Source organism: Choloepus didactylus, chromosome 10 (genome assembly GCF_015220235.1).
Source record: "Choloepus didactylus isolate mChoDid1 chromosome 10, mChoDid1.pri, whole genome shotgun sequence".
NCBI classification, from domain to species: Eukaryota; Metazoa; Chordata; class Mammalia; order Pilosa; family Megalonychidae; genus Choloepus; species Choloepus didactylus.
This window is the reverse complement of record NC_051316.1, coordinates 84,745,984-84,762,950: the sequence shown is the minus strand read 5'-3', so window position 1 is coordinate 84,762,950 and position 16,967 is coordinate 84,745,984. Positions and strand designations below refer to the sequence as shown.

At 41.0% G+C, this 16,967-nt stretch overlaps 1 protein-coding gene across 5 annotated transcripts in view; it reads right to left on the bottom strand.

The window, feature by feature from the left end:
- The window catches only part of RUSC2 (RUN and SH3 domain containing 2), a 54,034-nt gene that overhangs the window by 17,521 nt on the left and 19,546 nt on the right, over positions 1-16,967 (bottom strand). The window contains exons 1-2 of one of the 5 annotated variants that reach the window (XM_037851196.1): positions 2,609-3,055; positions 1,682-1,851 (exon numbers count right to left, since the gene is read on the bottom strand). The exons of 1 other annotated variant lie outside the window; for it this stretch is intronic. The gene's annotated coding sequence lies outside the window, so the exon portion shown is untranslated. Of the gene's footprint in view, positions 1-1,681; positions 1,852-2,608; positions 3,058-16,967 lie in introns of those variants that run through there. 3 more of the 5 variants (XM_037851199.1, XM_037851198.1, XM_037851193.1) reach the window with 3 other exon arrangements.

Genomic DNA, 16,967 nt, shown 5'->3' with positions numbered 1-16,967 from the left:
TTCATGCCTGGCCCCGCATACCATCACATATTTTACAAAGCATTTTTTTATGTCTGTTGTCTCATTGATCCTCACAAAACCTTACCAAAGGGTCATCTTCAGTTTAAAAAATAAGGAAAATAACACCCAGAAAAATAAACTGACTTGCCCAAGATCACTCAGTGAATACATGACAGAATGATGATGGGACTCAGGAAATCTAACTGTTGACTTTTCATTGTTGACCAGTTAAGAATGTAATGAGAGTATATTGTAAATGTGACTTGATTTCAAACACCACAAAGACATTTACTGAGAGCATATCTCATATTTCTTTCTGGGAAATATGTGGTCCATAAGCTCTAATACAGGTGAAGAGAAAACAATGAGGAGGAAAATCTCATTCTAGATTATTTTTCACCATGAGAAAATGGAGAGACATGGGAGATGAAGATGAGGAAGGAACAGGGGATCCAGAATAGGAAGAAAGTAGATGAAAGTTCTCACAGAAGATGGGCTCTCGGGCTATGCCTACCAAGTAGGCTGTGGAATGATGGGCTCCCCCAGCATAAAGTTATGAAATGTAGCTCCCCAGAATCAGGGAAGGCTTTTATGAGAGCCCGTTTCCTGGCCCTAGTCCCAAAAGGGTGTCTCTTGGCCTATCATAGTAAAACCACTTATTAACGATCATTTATTGAGCACTTCCATGCCAGGTGATTTACATATACCATCTCTAATTCCACTGTCGCCCTTTAAGGGAGGCACAATCACTCCCATTTTGCAGAAGAGAAAACTGATGCTTAGAGAGTATAAGTAGTTTGCTCATTTACTCTAGTGATTAAACTAGAGGAAGGAGTAGCAACAGGCAAGATGGAATTTAACAAAGGATTATGAATACTGAATATATAATTTTCTTTTTCTTAGTTGCTAGGGTATTAGAATAGCTAGAAGGAAAGAATTGAAATGGTGGAATTATAACCCATTGCATCCTTTTGAATTTGGTCTATAGCTACTTGTTAAATTGTAATTCGAAAGCTAAAAAAGAAGAAAGAAAGAAAGTGTAAGTAGTTTGCTCACTGCTACTCAGCTGAGATGGAATTCAAACCTAGGTCTATCCAATTCTCTGCTGCCCCCCCCCCCCCCCCCCCCCCGTCTCCCCCAATTCTTAAGTCTTTTCAATACATTAACTGCCTCCCAGAGAAAATGATCAGAGCCACACCCTCTTCCTCAAGTCCCTGCATTTACCCTGTTACCAGGGCAACTCAGCTGCTTTCTACCTTTCCTGGGGAGGACAACAACTCCAGCCTCCACTTGTATCATTCATATCTACCTGCCTCTTTATGCTCTGAACCTATAGTCCCTTTCATATTACTGCTCCCATGCTCTTCAAACCCCCTTTGGTCCCAGTTCTTAGCCCTCATTTCTGTGCCTCATTCACAGATCTCAAACCCCTTTTCCCTGCTCTGTAGTTCACATTCCTAGATGCTTCCTGGCAACTAACACCCACCCACAGCTTCCTAGTGTATTATTCAACCACATATTTGCACAACATGGAATTGCTCTTATTATTAAATGTTTTTGAATCTTCCACCCAGGTCGTCAGTGGAAAAGGGAATTTAAGGAACTTTTCGCCCTGCTCAGTAACAGGATAACTTTGGGCAGAAAAATATTCTGAACTCCAGAAGAAAGGCTCCCCACTCACCTTTGGTCATCAGTGTCTTTCTGGCAGCCATAGAACCCCTTCCCTTTTTTAACTTCCTGAAGGAGGATGGGTAAGACAATGGTACTCAGCTGTCATGTCCATCTGACCTTGACCTGAGGTCCTGATGAGGAGCTTCCATAGGACTGATAACTTTTCTCCTTCTGGAGCCTCTTGGGTAGGATGAAGGAGAGAGGGCAGGAGGGTAGATTCAGGAGCATTAGCTTAAGCTTAGGTTTCTTCCTGCCAGGATTCTAAGTCTGTATAAGAAGACTGATTATAAGAAGTGAGGTGCCCTAGGCACTGCAACGACTGCCCCCCACTCCTATACACTGTGGAGCCTCTTCATCAATGTTCTTTCTTCCTCCATCCTTCCCTGAGGCCTGCTGGCTCTCATAGCCCCAGAAGGTTTGGCGCATGTGTCTATGTGCATACATGTATGTGTGTGGAGGAAAAGGATGGGCTTGATGCTGCCCAGCCCCTCCTTTTGAAAGCTGTGTGGATCCTGCATATTCTCCATCATAAACTTGCAGTAGTAGCTTCAGCGGTATCCTCTCCCATTAAGCCTTTGTCTCTAGATCTGACTCCCTCCAGCCTGACCCAGCAGAGATCTTTGAACCAATACAAGCACAAGGATTTTGGAAAAAGGAAGGAGGGGACTCCTTTTGCTTCTAGACAAAATACCATTTGCCCAAGCCTCTGATTTTCCCCATCCCTGCACCACAGCCCAACATATGCATGGATGAGCTTGTCTGGTGTTTGTGCTGGCTCTCATGCCTTTTCTCCTCCCTCCCTCTTTCTCCCTCCCTCCCTCCCTCTCTCCCTCTATCTGAAAGACAAAGACAGCCCTCAGGAACCAGGGCCCAAATGTGCTGACCGGTTATCCTGGTGCCTCGGCCTGCCCCTCCCCTCGGCCCTGCCGAGCCATACCTCTGTCTGGGGCCTTGGTCTGCACCGGGAGGCTTCTGTTCCTTTTGCACTCCGACCCAGCTCTACCTTGACAGTTCCAGCTAGGCACTCATCTGCGGGACCACACGGGAGAGACTGGGCAGATTCCCCAAGATCTGATTTCTGCTAATACAATGGCATCGCTGCTAATGCAGGGAGGCTGCGCAATCCCAGCCCCAGTATCCCTGCTTCTGCTGCTGCCGCTGCCGCTGCCGCTGCGGTGACGTTGCTGCTGGGGGGAAGGGAAAGGAGCAGGCATGCCCACAGTGCAGCGCCCAGCCTCCCTCTCTGCCAGTCCCTGTGGGCCCGTTAGCCGAGGGAAGGGGGAGGGTAGAGAAAGGAGTCAGGCACGCAGGGCTGTCAGTGCTGGAAGACGGAGAGCTCTCCAGGCAGCAAGTGAAACACAGGGAGAGCTGGGCCGACCTCCTCTCTTGGCCTTAGGAGTCTCAGGGAAAAAGTCTGGGGAGAGGCTTAGAGCTTCCTTCCTTCCTTATGCCCCTCCTCTCAGATCTCAGCCAGAGACTTCTTCCTCCTCTTGTCACCCACTTTGAATAACTCCTTGTTTTCCAGCTTTTTCCTCACTAGGATTCCAGACTAGACTCAGGATAAACCAGTCATCCTGGAACAGAGTTCCTGGAGCCCTGAAGGGAGACTGCAGGGACCAGCTGTCATCCTACCAGCAGCCCCACCGAGCCCAGTCCTTAGACTTAGCACTCTGCTTTCTGGGGTGTGCCTCCTCAGGGAAACGGGGTTGTCTCAGTAAAAAGCAAGTGGGCCACAGGCAGGCTTCTGTACACAGGGTGGTAATGCATCTGAGGACCAAGGTGGCTGCAGGGCTTTCCTAACACAGGGTCCAATTCAGTTTCCCGAATCTCCAGAGGGTCTGCCAGCTGGAGCAGGAAAGAACCTGCCCCTCTCATGTCAATTTTTGATCAGTGCTAAGCCGGTCTTGCTGGGGCTGGGGGTATGAGGAGGCAGTGCCTGTAGCCAGCCTCAGGGGCTGGGAAACCTACCTCTATAGGGAAAGGAAGTTTATGGAAAAGGAGTGGTCTCTCCTAGGCCAGAGAAAAATATCAGTTCTGCCTGTGGACCTACCTAGCTCCATCCTCCTCAGGTTCCAGGCCAGTTTTGTGAAAATAAACAGTGGCGAAGCCACAGGCAGAGCCAGAGCCTTCTGTCCACTTCATGCCACCCCTGATCACAGAGCTGGTCTCAAGCTGGGCTTGGCCCCCACGTACCAGCCCTGCCTGGGGCTCCTCCCAGTGTTGACTACTATCTGCACTCCACAGCCAAGACCTTGGATTTCAAGCCCCTAGAAAGAAGCCTTGGGGGGAACCACTGTCCAGAACCACAGATGCTACCTCTCAGGATCAGGAGATGTAGTTTTCTTTCCCGTTATTGCTTCTATTCCCTGTGAGACTCATGTGCCCGCTGATGCCATGCTAAGCTGAGCTGAACTGTCAAGAGGGAAGAGAAGTGGCTGAAGACCCCAAAGTCCTATCTCTAACTTGTTTGAAAGGCCATGGCCCCTTGACCCTACAAAGCAGGAAACAATAAGGAAGGGGAGAGAGGGAGGTGCTGTTCATGAAACTAACCAGCCATTACAGGTCCTCTTAGGGAGGTTGAAAGGAGCAGAAATGATGCCACTGAACTTCTCTCTTCCCTGATACAGACCACAAGAGGTTGGATAAGCAGCTCTAGGTTGGGGCATGATTCTCCATGATCAAGTGCACAGAGTTATAGCATTTTATTTTGAGAGCTCTGGGCCTAGAGTCTTTGTCCTGAAATTTCTGGAAAGCCAATATTTAGGAGATGTTCCCATTGCCTATGAAAATTGACAGCTTTCATACTTTCAGTGCTTGGTTTACTTTATCTCAATACAGACCACCACTGCCAAAGACCTATAGGACTTTTGATGAAAGATCAAATTATTTTCTGGCTAGAAACAAAATACAAATATGGTCACATTATAAACCTCAATTGCCTCCTAGCTAGTCTCCCCACCTACAGTTTACCTTCTAGTACTTCCAGATTCATATCCCTGAAGCACCATCTTTCTTCATCATACCACTCTTCCTACACCTTTTAATAGTTTCCCATTACCCAGAGAATCAAGTTCAATCTCCTCATTTTGACTTCCAAAGCCCTTGATCTTGGCTGTCTACTCCCTCTCACCCAATCTTATTTTCCACAGCCTTTCAAATAGCGTGGTCCTTCAAACCTGATCCATATGCTTATTTCTACTCTGCTGCTTTTGTTCATTCAGATTCTCCTGCCTGTTATACTTGGCTATCCTCAGAATTATTCAGAACCTACAAGGCCCAGATCAAGTTTTCCTTGATCACTCTAGAGCCAGAAATGATTTCTCTGTCCTCTGAACTATCCCACAAACAATGGGGAATCAACATAGGATTGTCAACTTCTTACATTATCAAGTAGCATTATGAAGAAAAGAATAAAACATCTTACATCAACTATCATCATTTCATAAAAGTCATTATATTTTTCTCATTTCATTGCATACTGATGTGAACTTCATCAGAAATCAACATCAGTCCATGAAAGTTTAGATTAAGTAAATCATGTGTCACATAACATGGTTATTGTTCTCTTTTGCATATCTGCCTTAATGTCTTTTCTACACTTCAAAGTCCAAGATATATTTATTCATTTTTATATCCCCATGTATCCCTAATATCCAGCATGTAAGATAGCATCATTTTTATTTTGTGTTTCTCACAAAAGCTAGCATAATAATTGGCATATAGCAGGTGTTTAAAGTCTTGTTGAACTAGTGTAGGCTAAGAAGAGATGTCCCTTGAGGGTTGTGCTGGTTTGAATACATTATGTCTCCCAAAAAAGCCATATTCTTTAATGCAATCTTGTAGGGGCAGACTGATTAGTCTGTTGATTAGGGTGGAACCTCTACTGAATTATTTCCATGGAGGTGTGGCCCCTATCCATTCAGGGTGGGTCTTAATTAGATCATTGGAGTCCTTTAAAGGGAGCTCACACAGAGAGCAAAGAGGACAAAATGCCTCAAGAGAAGCTAAGAGAGATATTTTGGAGATGGCTGTTGAAAACTGATGCTTGGAGACACATGGAGACGCAGACAGAAGGATGTTTGGAGATGCTAGCCCAGAGTTTGCCCCGGAGAAGCTAAGAGAGGACCTCCAGATGCTTAGAAACATCCTGGGAGAAAGATGCAAGGATGCAGAGGAGCTGAGACGAGCTAAGACAGACACCCAGAGACATTTTGGAGAAAGCCATTTTGAAACACAACCTGGGAGCAAAGGACCAGCAGACACCATCCATGTGCCTTTCCAGCTGACAGAGGTGTTCCGGACACCACTGACCTTCCTTCAGTGAAGGTATCCTCTTGTTTATCCCTTAGTCTGGACACTTTTATGGCCTTAGGACTGTAAATTTGTAACCAAATAAACTCCCTTTATAAAATCCAATCCATTTCTGGTATTTTTCATGCTGGCAGCATTAGCAAACCGGAACAAGGGTAAATGCAAGTAGGTGGTGGGCTGATCTGACTCAACAGGTTGGGGAGAAAAGATGCCTGTTGCTCATGTGAGAAAAAGTTCTATTGGAAAGAGACCTTTTCCTGAAGGAGTAACTCTTTATGATGTTGGTTTAGGCAAAGGCTTCTTAGATGTGAGTAAAAGTTCAAGCAACGAAGGAAAAAAATATACTCTAGCAATGAACAATCTGAAAAGGAAATGGAAACAATTCTATTTACAATAGCAACTAAAATAATATATCTATGAATGAATTTAATCAAGGATGTGAAGGACTTATACATGAAAACTACAAATCACTGATGAAAGAAAAAAAGAACTAAATAAATAGATATCTTGTGTTCATGGATCAGAAGACTTAATATTGTTAAGATGGCAATAATATCCAAAGTGATTTATGTGTTCAATGCAATCCCAATCAAAATTCCAAAAGGCTTCTTGGCAGAAATGAAAAAGCCAATCACTAAATTCATATGGAAGGGCAAGGGGCTCAGAACAGCCAAAATCATTTTGGAAAAGAAGAACAAAGTTGGAGGACTCATACTTCCCAATTTTAAAACTTATTACAAAGTTACAGTAGTCAAAACACTGTGGTACTGGCACAAGGATAGACATATAGACCAATATAATACAATTGAGAATTCAGAAATAAACCCACTTATCTGTGGCCAACTGATTTCTGACAGGTTGCCAAGTCCACTCAATGGGGAAAGAATACTCTCTTCAGCAAATGAGAGTGGGAAAACTGGATATCCACATGCAAAAGAATGAAAGTGGACCTTCCCCCGACCATACACAAAAATTAACTCAAATGGATCAACAACCTAATTGAAGAACCAGAACTATAAAACTCCTAGAACAAAACAGAGGGAAATGTCTTCAAAACTTTATATTAGGCAATGGTTTCTTAGACTTTACACTATAAGCATGAGCACCAAAAGAAAAAATAGGTAAAACTTTTGTGCCTCAAGGACACAATCAAGATAGTGAAAAGACACCCTACAGAATGGAAGAAATATTTGGAAACCATATATGTGATAAAGGTTTAATATCTAGAATACATAAAGAACTCCTACAACTCAACAATAAAAAGACAAATGACTCAATTACAAAATGGGCAAAGCCTATGCCCACTCAGCAGGTAAACCCACTACCCTCCACTCTGACTCCCAGGAGTGTAAATCTCCCTGACAATGTGGGACATGACTCCCGGGGATGAGCCTGGACCTGGCATTGTGGGATTGAGAAAGTCTTCTTAACCAAAAAGGGGAAGTGAAATAAAACAAAATAAAGTTTCAGTGGCTGAGAGATTTCAAATGGAGTCGAGAGATCATTCTGGAGGGTACTCTAATGTGTTATATTATAGGTATCCCTCTGTAGTTTTTAGTATATTGAAATAGCTAGAAGAAAATACCTGAAACTGTTGAACTGCAACCCAGTAGCCTTGATTCTTGAAGATGACTGTATAACTATGTATCTTACATGGTGTGACTGTGTGATTGTGAAAACCTTATGGCTCACACTCCCTTTACCCAGTGTATGGACAGATGAGCAGAAAAACGGGAACAAAAAAGTAAATGAATATTAGTGGGGGGATGAAGGGGGATATAATGTTCTAGATGTCCTTTTTTACTTTTATTTTGATTCTTATTTTTAATTGTTTTTGGAGTAATGAAAATGTTCAAAAATCGATTGTGGCGATGAAGCACAACTATACAATGGTACTGTGAACAACTGATTGTACACTGTGGATGACTGTATGGTATGTGAATATATCTTAATAAAACTAAATTTTAAAAAATGGGCAAAGGACTTGAATAGATATTTCTCCAAAGAAGATATACAAATGGCCAATGAGCACATGAAAAGATGCTCAACATCATTAGCCATTAGGGAAATGCAAATCAAAACCACCATGAGATACTACTTCACACCCATGAGAAGCATTTTAAATTTATCATTTTAAAAAAATGGAAAATAGCAAATGTTGGCATGAATATGGAATAGCAATTGTTGGCATGAATGTGGAAAAATAGGAACCCTTGTTTATTGTTGGTGGGAATATAAAATGGTGCAGCCGCTGTGGAAAGTAGTTTTGGTGATTCATCAAAAAGTTAAACTTAGAATTACTATATGTGATGGATGCAAAGCAAATACCTTTGTTTTCTTCCCTTTCTTATCCCCTTATCATATGACATAAGTTGCATTAGTTTCATGTCACAGTATTTAAGTTGTAGGATATCAAGTTCAAGAATTAATATTACCCAAGGACTTGCACCCTATTCTGGAGAAAGTGTGTTTTTGGTTGTATGCAGAACAGTTGAGAATTGCTTGGTGAAAAATACGTTATTGTTTTTTATTTAGAGATTTAGGTGATGTATATGGCCGCCAAGTTGACAAGGGGTGGACTGTGATGGTTAGGTTCATGTGTCAACTTGGCAAGGTGATGGTGTCCAGTTGTTTGGTTAAGCAAGAACTGGCCTGATTGTTACTTTGAGGACATTTTGTGGACTTAAATCATCAGTTAGTTGATTGCATTTTTGGCTATTACATTTACAATCAACTGAGGAGATTGCCTTCAATGATGAGAGACATCTCATTGAATCAGTTGAAGGCTTTAAAAGGAGAAGGGATGATTCAGCAGTCAGAAGAGAGAATTTCTGTCTGTAGTTCAGCCAGCCAGCTTCTCCTGGGGAAGACACTGAAAACCTTCATTGGAGTTCCCAGCTTGCAGCCTGCCCTAAGGAATTTGGACTTATGCATCCCCACATTGTGTGAGACAATTTTTATAAAAATCTCATAATATTTACAGATATCTCCTGTTAGTTCTGTTTCCCTAGAGAACCCTGACTAACATATCATATAACCCATTTTGGATATATACCCAAAAGAATTGAGAGCAGGGTCTCAAACATATTTTTACACCAATGTTCATAGCTGCATTACACACAATGGTTAAAAAATGGAAGCAACCCAAGTGTTCATCAACAGATGGATAAACAAAATATGGTATATACATACAGTGGAATATTATTCAGCTGTAAAAGGAATGAAGTTCTGAGACATGTTACAACATTGATGAACCTTGAAGACATCATATTGAGTGGAATAAGTCAGACACAAAAGGAAAGATATGAAATATGAAATAAATAGAATCTGCAAATTCACAGACACAGAAAGTAGATTACCGGTTAACATGGGGAAGGGGAGGGGTAAAGGTACTTCTACCAGAATATACAAAGAACTTGCAGTTCAACAATGAAAAAGACATCATATAACTCAGTTATAAAATGGGCAAAGAATCTGAACAGACATTTCTTCGAAGTCGTCATAGAAATGGCCAACCAGCATATGAAAAGATGTTCAGTATCATTAGTCTTAGAGAAATGCAAATCAAAACCACAATGAGATGCTATGTCACCCAACTAGGATGGCTAAAATTAAAAAGACAGACAATAACATGTTGGTGAGGATGTAGAGAAATTGGAATCCTCACACATTGCTGGTGGGATTGTAAAATGGTGCAGTCACTTTGGAAAACAGCATGACAGTTCCTCAAAATATTAAACATAGAGTTCCCATACGACCCAGCAATTCCATTTCTAGGTATATAGGAAGAGAAATGAAAACATATGTCTTCTCAAAAATTTGTACATGAATGTTCACAGCAGCAATATTTGTAATTTGTCAAAAAATGGAAACAATCCAAAAGTTCATCAGTTGAAGAATGGATAAAAAATGTGATATCATCCATATAATGGAATATTCTCCAGCAATAACAAGAAGTATTGATACCTGCTACAACATGGATGAACCTTGAAAACATCATGCTTTTCATAATGAAAAGTGAAAGAAGCCGGACACAAAAGGCCACATATTATATGATTTCATTTATATGAAACATCCAGAATAGGCAAATCTATAGAGATAGAAAGTAGATTAGTGGTTGCAAGGGGCTGGGAGGAGAATAATTGGGGAGTGACTGTTAATGGGTAAGGAGTTTCTTTTTGGGGTGATGAAAATGTTCTAAGATTAGATTGTGGTCATGGTTGCACAATTCTGTGAATATACTCAAAACAAATGGAATTGTATACTTTGAATGGGTAAACTGTGTGGTATGTGAATTATATATATCAATAAAGTGGTTTTAAAAAAGACAAACAGCTTGAATAGTGTTGCTCAGCTCCACAGAGGCAGAAGTCTTTGTATATGGGGGTGGGGTGGGGAGGGTTAGGGTTTTCTCAGAAAGCAGAAAATATCACTGTTATGTCAATCAAGTAATTCCCTCTTTGTTCTGCCTTTTCAACACCACAATTCATAACAGAATGGACTATGTTAACTCTGTCTGCTTTCTCAAGTATTTCTTAACCACCAGAAATCTGTCTTCTGACTTAATTACTATTGTTAAGTTATTCTCTTTAGGTCATCAACAACCTCCTTACAACTGTCCCTTTCTCAGACCTTATGATATTTGAACTGTCTAAAGCAATGACAAGATTTAAACTTATAATATTTGAATTCCCTGACACTATGAGTTCTAGTTCTACTTCTTATATTATTCTTTCTTCATTGTTTAATAAAATATACCTGGCCCATATGTAAGTGTATATATACAGCAAGGTTCAGATCTGAAGTCTTTTCAACTTTTCAACCCTTCCTGAGAAGTACTTAGCACTTCCCATTATCTATGCAACTGATTTCCAAATTTACTTTCTTCCTGAACTTCCAGAATTAAATCTCCAAAAGCCTATTAGATACTTCTTGCTATCACCTCAGATTCAAAACATCTAAAGTCAAATTGATTTTTCTATTCCAAATCAGCTCTTTCTTTGGACCACCATTAACACAAGCTTGAGTAAACTGGACTCCTCCCTTTCTCTCTCTTCACCTTCAGCTTATCACCAATTCATGCTGAGTCCTTCTTCCAATCTTTCTAATAATAATTTCTTGTGCTTTTACTATATTTCAAGCTTTATGTGAAACACTTATATTGTCTAATTTAAATCATGTAACTACTCTCTAAGCTAGGTATTATTAGTCCTATTTTATGAATGAGAACTCAGGCTCAGGGATATTAAATAATCTGCCCAAGGTATTACAGCCAGTAAGTATCTGTATCAAATATATGTCTGTCTGATTCCAAAGTCAGTGTTCTTAACTACTTGCTACATTGCCGCTCCAGTTCCCATTCCTACTCATATCATCATAATTCAGGCCTGCTGAATTATCATATAGTCTACTAACTTTTTTTTTTTTTTTTTGCTTTCATTCTGGCTCTATCCCTGCAGCTATCCTATATATTTGAACAGGTTCCTTGTGCAAAGCATCACTGAAGTCTGAGGACAAGTCTTGGACCACCAGAAAGGTGAGGGAACTAAATCAGAGAGTCCTTCATTAACCTGAATCCTTGAAGAAGGCTCAAGTGATCCAAGGTTTGTGGTGCTCCCTAGCTTTTATCCAAAGCAGATACAAGTCTTCTTTGGAGGAAAATGTCCCCTGATTTAAGTCGACAGGATTCTCAAGATTAAAAAGCAAGCAAATATTAGTTGATAATCAAAGATCATAAATATACATGGAAGCAAGACATCATGAGTGAATGATAGAGAAAACAACAGATCAGTAATAGATTAAGACTCCAAGGGCTTCAGGTATCAAAAAAGGCAGATACAGAATTCAAAATAGCTATATGTGAAGTGTTTTGAATAAAGGAAAGAACCTCAAAGATAAGCAAGTAGGCAAGAGATTGTAATAAATGACCAGGCAGATCTGAAAAAGAATCAAATAGAACTTTTAGAAATTAGAAACATAATTATTAAAATAAAAACCTAATGGATGAGTTCATTAGCAGATTAGACAAAATAGCAGTGAGAATTAGTGAACTGGAAGATAGAGCCAAAGAAATTACATGGAATATAACACGGAAAGACAAGACAAAAAATGAAAGAGAAGTTAAAAGACGGAATGAGAAGGTCTAACATACTTCTAATCATACTCCCTGAGTAAGAGGACAGAGAATCAAGAAGAGGTAAAGAGACAATGGCAGATAATTTTCTACAAGTATAGTAAAACATGAATCCATGGGTTCTGTAAGTACAACAGGGCCCCCCAAAATAAGTAACAATGATTTAAACTGGATATCAGTAAAATTTATTTATCTGAATGTAATGAACTTAATGACAGTTAAAAGATGATATTATATCTATTGGTGTGCTATGTGATCCTGGGCCAGTTATCTAGCCTTTCCCTGCCTCTGTTATCCTGTAAAATAGGTATAACAATAATACCTACCACATTAAATAAATTAATACTATATAGTGCTTAAAATTGTGCCTGGCACATAGTAAACAGTAAGTGTAATATTTATTATTAGCAAGTGATGGGATGTTGGTTACCTAAAAGTCCCACAAAAGGGGCTACAGAGCTCTGACTAAAAGGGCAGTAACCTGCAAAGCCTGGCTTTGGATACCTTTCTCCATTCCTCAATCCAAGCATCCCTCAAAACCAAGGGACTGCCTCTCTATAGAGAGATCCAGGGGTGGTGAAAACAAAACATATGTGAATATAATGACCATGTGCCTGGATTAGCTATTTTATGGGGAGTCACCAGGTGCAAAAAAGAATGTGAAGGGTAAGGGGAGACACGGTGAACCTCCTGCAATAGATATGAGCAGCAGCATACAAAAAACAGTTTGTGAAAGTGCTCTGTAAACTGCAAAAGTTTCACAGAAATCTACAGTATTGTACTTACTCTTTAAAAATGCCAGGGACCCCCGTTTTTTAGAGTTATATATGGATAGGACTGAACAATCCTATTGTTTGAGACTGAAAAAGAGGGAAAGGGAGAAGGCTCAAGACAAAGGAAGTGACAGAGTTACTGATTTACAAATCTTTAGAGACTTGGCTATTAAATTAACAAGAAATTTTACATTCCCATAAGGAGAAAGAGAGAAGAGGGATAAATTTTAAGCAAATATGTTTAACTGCTTGCTGGACATGTCCATTTGATTGTCCCATGATATCTCAGATCAACAAGGCCCCCAACCCCCACCATTGTGAAGGCCTTTATTACTGTGTACAGGCTTTTCAAAATTAACTTTTTATTTTGGAATAATTTTAGATTTATAAAAAGTTGCAAAGATAGTTCAAAGAATTCCTGTGTATCCTTCAACTAGTTCCCTTAAAGTTAACATCTTACCTAACTGTGGTACATTTGTCAAAATTAAAAAAAATAACATTAGTACATTACTATTAACTAAACTACAGTCTTTATTTGGATTTTACTAGTTGTTCCACTAATGGCCATTGTTATTGGGCTTTAAAAAATAACAAATGCATACGTAACTTTTATAAACCATGTAAGTTAATTGAAAGCAAAATAAAAACCAACCAACTAAACAAGAAAGTTATCCCGATGTATACCTGAGACTGCATATAAGTAGCTTCGATGGTATTTTAAGTATAGCTTAGCAGAGAAAAAGATGTGCATTTCCCACAATCAAGATACTGAACAATTCTGAAAACTATCCAGGCCAGTAACTTTTTTTGCAAAAGAAAGCAGGGCTAATAAATATATGAGACTGTGTTACCTCTGTTCCTGGTTTTACCCAATAATCATTCTGCTTACCTTTTACCTCGGGACACTTTGGAAATGAACAGAAAGTACTACTACTTGTGTTGATCTAGTCAGGTATCCTCTATGCTAGCAACAACCTATGTTACGTTACTCTTCTGGTCATGTTTTCACTTAGGACTACATGACAGATCCAGTAGCAAAGGACAGATATGCTCAAATCATAAATCAAAAGAAATTATGACATACTATACTCTCTTCCCTGATCTAGAAGCATCTGAAGGCCTTTACTTAATACCATCTCATGAGTCTATTACTCAATCAAGCAAGGAAGCAATCGAGCCACAGGCATCCACTGCACTTTCTGTGTACAAGGTACTGTGCTGTATGTTCAGGTGTGATAGACCAACTTGAGGAACTTAGAATTTTGTTAAAATCATTGCCAAGATGCCTTTGGAGAGGTACAGGGCAGCAAGTAGGATATTTCAAGGTATGTGATAAGGATTAGAGCAATAGTTTTTTTGTTGTTGTTGTTTTTTAAATTTCTTGAGGCTTGTTTTATGTTCCAGCTTATGGTCCCTTCTGGAGAAAGATCCGTGATCACTGGAGAAAAATGAGTGTCCTGGTGATTTGGGATGTAAGGTTCTATATATGTGTGTTAAAATTCTCTATATCTCTTTCTCCTTTCTTTGTTTCTCTGTCGGTAGAGCTCCCTTTAGAAACTGAAGTAGGGCAGGTCTTTTATTAGCAAAGTCTCTCAGCATTTGTTTGTGAAAAATTTAAGCTCTCCCTCAAATCTGAAGGAGAGTTTTGCTGGATAAAGTATTCTTGGCTGGAAATTTTTCTCTCTCAGAATTTTAAATATGTCATGCCACTGCCTTCTTGCCTCCACGGTGGCCACTGAGTAGTCACAACTTAGTATTATATTGTTTCCTTTGTATGTGGTGAATTGCTTTTCTCTTGCTGCTTTCAGAACTTGCTCCTTCTCTTCAGTATTTGACAGTCTGATCAGAATATGTCTCAGAGTGGGTTTATTTGGATTTATTCTATTTGGAGTTTGCTGGGCATTTATGCTTTGTGTATTTATATTGTGTAGAAGGTTGGGGAAGTTTTCCCCAATAATTTCTTTGAATACTCTTTCTAGACCTTTACCTTTCTCTTCCCCTTCTGGGACACCAAAGAGTCTTAAGTTTGGATGTTTTATTTTATCTGTCGTATCCCTGAGATCCATTTCGATTTTTTCGATTTTTTTCTCCATTCTTTCTTTTGTTCTTTCATTTTCTGTTCTGTGGACTTCTAGGGCACTGAGATGTTGTTCAGCTTCCTCTAGTCTTGTATTGTGAATATCCAGAGTCTTTTTAATTTGGCAAACAGTTTCTTTTATTTCCATAAGATCTTCTATTTTTTAATTTACTCTTGCAATGTCTTCTTTATGCTCTTCTAGGGTCTTCCTTATGTCACTTATATCCTGGGCCATGGTCTTCTTGATGTCCTTTAAATCCTTTGCCATGTTTTCGTTCCTCGATTGTAGTTCTTTGATTAATTGTGCAAGGTACTTTGTCTCTTCTGTATCTTGATTTGTGTGTTTGGATTTGGGTTCTCCATATCGTCTGGTTTTATCATATGCATTAAGATTTTCTGTTGTTTTTGGCCTCTTGGCATTTGCTTTGCTTGTTAGGGTTCTTTCAAGTTGTAAAAAAAATACCTATCTAATTTTTCAGAAACACAGTTTGGTGGCATACACTTTCTCTAACTACCCAGCAGATGGCGTCTGTGAGTCACCTATACCCCTCAAGTCAGTTCTCCACCTTGTCCCTGCAGTGTGTGGGGAAATGATTCTTGTGGGGTTCAGTTGGAGAACTCAGTTTGGGTGTGTTGCTGGAGCTGTCCGCCCTGAACATGGGGCGTGTGTATGGGTGGCCAGGGAGGAAGGACAGCTTTAATATTCAAATCCCTCAGGTTCCCACAGATTCAAGGCCGCTGCAAGAGTCTAAGCCTTCATTTCATTTCAGCCCCAGACCCTCTCTCTCGCTGTCCCACAAACCACTGGACTTGGCGTAGTGTCCCTGGGTTCTCCAAGCGGGTCCCCCCGCCCAGCCATGATCCTCCAGGACCTCTGCCGAGGGAATGCAGTGCTATGTCGCCAGTGCGCGCCATCCCTCAAGGGAAGCCCCGGGCCGCCGGGCTGTGCCGGGACGCTTTCAGCCTGATGCAAAGATGGCCGAACGTGGTGTCTCCACACCCCCCTCCTCGCACAGTTCCTCCTTCCCAGCTCCAGGACAACTGGCAGGGCTCTGGGCTGTGGGCATGGCCCTGGGCAGGAGTTTATCCAGCCCTCCGGGGAGCCAGCTGCTAGCCGCGGGGTTTCTTTTTGCTTCTGGCTCTCCCCTCTGTTCCCCCGGCACCAAGGGTATCTGCAGCGGACTATCTTCCAGGCCAGACACCGAGAGGCTGGCCCAGCCCCCTCTTGCTGTGTTTTACTGCGTGGTTCCCACTACCATGGCTGCAGCCGCTCCTGGGATTCCCGCCCCCCCCCCACCTTTTTTTTTTAAAGAGCCCATCAGTCTCCAAATGCCAAACCCTGGCTTTCCCAGACCACCGCATAGCTGCGGGTCTTCCAGCTAGCTTACTCACTCGTTTCAGAATGCAGACTCCTGGTTTCACCAAGTATATGGCCTCTGTGGAACTAGAAGACCTTGTCCAGCTGGCACATCGCTGTAACCGGTGTTCTGGGTCACTTTCTGGTTTTTATCTAGTGTTTTTCACGGAGGTGTATTTTTGCCCTGTCTCACCTAGCCGCCATCTTAGTTTCTGCTCTACAGCAAGTTTTAAACTTCTTTTCAGCTCAATACATAAGACAGTTACTCTGGTTGAAGCATGGGAGGTCCAAAGCCCAATATACACCAACTCCCCCTCTCCACTGTGGGGGTCCCCAAAAAGCTCCTCCAGTGGACCCTGGGGTTCAGAGGCAGAAATGCTGAAAACCTCGGGGTAGAGGGAGGACCAAGCATGGTTTGTTAGGGGTTGGGAGTGGGGAGTGAAACAAACGATTAACTGGTAGAAATCAACTTTTCTCTTTTGCTTTCTCCATGGCTCCCAAATCAAATGTTTTTGGAAAATGATGTTCATTACATTAATATCAAACTTACTTCCCAGTACAGAAATGAGGTTTCTACTGAATTCAGGGAAGTCAATGACCAGTTTATACAATCACCTTCTATCCCCTCCCAGGGTCTAAATTTTT